The 3,300-nt window shown below is 45.7% G+C and overlaps 1 pseudogene; it reads left to right on the top strand.

Annotated features, from left to right (window-relative positions):
* Window positions 1-2,137: 2,137 nt before the first annotated feature.
* LOC122484674 lies at window positions 2,138-2,527 on the top strand (annotated as a pseudogene).
* Window positions 2,528-3,300: the final 773 nt, after the last annotated feature.

Genomic DNA, 3,300 nt, shown 5'->3' with positions numbered 1-3,300 from the left:
AACTGTAACTTAATGACCGAGCCGAAGTCAGATACTCAATCAGCTGAGTCACCCAGGCACCCTTATTTTTATTTTCTAAAGGCAATCTCTACACCCATCATGGGGCTCAAACTTACAACCCCGAGATCAAGAGTCACACGCTATCTACTGACTGAATCAACCAGGTGCCCCAGACCCTAACTTTAAATATAACTTTAACCTAATGTCCCACCCCTAACTCTAAACTAAACGTATACCCAAACTCAGAATCTAATCCTAACTGAAACCCCAACCCTAACCCTAATCCTCTCCTGGACCCTAATTATAAATCAAACCCAATCGGAGCTCAACCCTAACAACAGCCAGATGGGAAAGGTTTGCTAGGATGAGAAGAGTGAGGCCAGAGTCTGATCCTACTGCTTTTTCCCTTGGTTTTTCTTCACAATCAACACGAGATTGTTCAGACCTTTCTGGATTATGCAGGTCCTCTATTTCTCCTGACCCAGTAGAGCACCGCTCATCAGCCCCTTTCCCCAGATGACAGGGTATTAAAGGAGATGAAATTCAGACTCAGTTTAGCCCTTAGCTGCTTATCAATATACCTCAGAGGACACTGGTAGAGAAGGGTAATTTAAACAAATCGTGTGTGTGTGTGTGTGTGTGTGTGTGATTTGGGGGGAAGTAAATCCTCAACGTGATGCTACTTAGGTGCAATTTTCTTTTTTTTCCCCTAATATTCTTTTAAATTAAGAAGAAGTTTAAATCTGCTCCCCTACTTTATCTTTTTTTTTTTCAGCGTTTATTTTATTTTTTGGGGGGGGGACAGAGAGAGACAGAGCATGAACGGGGGAGGGGCAGAGAGAGAGGGAGACACAGAATCGGAAACAGGCTCCAGGCTCTGAGCCATCAGCCCAGAGCCTGACGCGGGGCTCGAACTCGCGGACCGTGAGATCGTGACCTGGCTGAAGTCGGACGCTTAACCGACTGCGCCACCCAGGCGCCCCTAAAAACATTTTAAAAATAAATAAGTAAATTAAATTTTTTTAAAAAGATTTTTTGTTTGTTTGTTTTTAAGTAATCTCCCGACCTCACGTGGGGCTCGAAATCACAACCCCTAAATCAAGAGTTGCATGCTCCACCGACTGAGCCAGCCAGGCATCCCTTAATCACAAACACTTTTAAAAGTTCTGGTCCTTGGGGGCGCCTGGGTGGCGCAGTCGGTTAAGCGTCCGACTTCAGCCAGGTCACGATCTCGCGGTCCGTGAGTTCAAGCCCCGCGTCGGGCTCTGGGCTGATGGCTCAGAGCCTGGAGCCTGTTTCCGATTCTGTGTCTCCCTCTCTCTCTGCCCCTCCCCCGTTCATGCTCTGTCTCTCTCTGTCCCAAAAATTAAAAAAAAAAAAAAAAAAAAAAAGTTCTGGTCCTTGGGGCCCGCCTGAGTGGCTCAATCGGTTAAGCATCTGACTTCTGCTCAGGTCATGATCTCGAGGTTTGTGAGTTCAAGTCCCACATTGGGCTCTGTGCTGGTAGCTCAGAGCCTGAAGCCCACTTCAGAGTCTGTCTCCCTCTCTCTCTGCCCCTCCCCCTCTCACGCTCTATCTCTGTCTCTCTCTCTCAAAAACATAAAAAAAAAAAAAGTCTCCGTCCTTGGGGCACCTCCTGGTTCAGCCAGTAGAGCATACGACTCTTGATCTTAAGGTCGTGAGTTCTAGCCCCACGTTGGAGGTAGAGATTACTAAAACGAAAACAAAAAGCTTCCGGTCCTGGAATGAGGTGGGGGTGGAAGGTGGGGTGGAAGGTGGAGAGAAGGTAACCAGGTAGGGGGGCCAGGTAAAAGCCCTGGAGTATGGCACTGGATGTCAGGTTGAAGGGCTGACAGTGGACATTAGAGGCACCGGTCCAGAGCCTCGGGAAGAACTCAGTACTGTCCCGATTTCCCTATATCTTATAGAAGGTCAATGCCTCCTGCCAGGACTCTCCCATTCACATGCAACTTGGAGCATTACATTTAGCACCCCCGAGCATTACAGAGGCTTGTGACAGAGCTGAGTTACGCAGGCGGGCATTAAAAAAAGACAGCAGTGTGCTGACGTAGCTGAGTTGTTGGGAGGGGCCTGAGCGGGCACTTCAAGGACCAAGATCGTCTAAGCCACAGGGAAAATGGTGGGAAATTCACCTTCACCATTGCCAGAAAGAGTGACTAATGGCTTTGCTCTTTTTTTAAGCTCCCAATTTGATTTTAGTCTTGAATCTTGGCTAAACTCCTTAGGCTGTACCTCTTGGCCTCAACATTGGGCAGAGGCCTTGCCTGCCTACCTCCTCATTAGTCTAGTAATCAATTATGTACCCTTATTTGGAATAAACATGATGAGTCCTCTCCACTCAATTCCATTCATACAATCACAGATAACTATGCTAAAAAATCAACAGCAGAAGAAATTCCAAAAAGAGGCCATCCCAGCACTAAGAGACATTCCTACGAGTGAAACAAACCAAATGTTCTTTCTTGCAGCCCAAGAACTTTATGCCAAAAAAAGAAATTGTATATAGACTAACCCCAAGCGCCTATCATAAGTTTTTTTTTTAACTTTTTTTTTTAAATTTTTTTTTCAACGTTTATTTTTTATTTTTGGGACAGAGAGAGACAGAGCATGAACGGGGTAGGGGCAGAGAGAGGGGGAGACACAGAATCGGAAACAGGCTCCAGGCTCTGAACCATCAGCCCAGAGCCTGACGCGGGGCTCGAACTCCCGGACCGCGAGATCGTGACCTGGCTGAAGTCGGACGCTTAACCGACTGCGCCACCCAGAAGCCCCATCATAAGTTTTTGACGTAATAATTTTGACCATGATCATTTTGACTATCGATACCGGAACGTAAGAAAAAGTAAGTTGAACTTCTCTTAGATTAAGTTCCATTAATATTATAAATGTTCTCGAATGTAGTTGTTAATGGACAGAATAAATAAAATCCTGCATTACCAGTAAAAAGGGAAAGAAAGCAAGCAGTGAACTGTTTAAGGGGAAGGATGAGTGGGCGCTCAGAACAAAAAGGGCTAGAGAAGGAGCAGGCTGGGAAGTCATAGGGTTAGTGACACATGAAGCCCTAAAATGTTGGAAAAAAACAGACATTTACAGATCAACTGTAGAGGAAAGTGCACTGGGCCAGGGCCAGAAAATGTATGTTTGAATTTCATCTTCAATGCAGACTTTAGACGTGTCATTTCCCACAATTTTTCCATCTGGAAAATAAGAGGGTTAGACCAGAACTTAAAATCCCTCCCAAGGTTGACATTCTAGAATTCCTGACTCCCCCAGTCAAAA

Source organism: Prionailurus bengalensis, chromosome E1, assembly GCF_016509475.1.
Source record: "Prionailurus bengalensis isolate Pbe53 chromosome E1, Fcat_Pben_1.1_paternal_pri, whole genome shotgun sequence".
Taxonomy (NCBI): domain Eukaryota; kingdom Metazoa; phylum Chordata; class Mammalia; order Carnivora; family Felidae; genus Prionailurus; species Prionailurus bengalensis.
The sequence above is the reverse complement of the archived record's forward strand: the minus strand, read 5'-3'. Positions and strand labels throughout refer to the sequence as shown.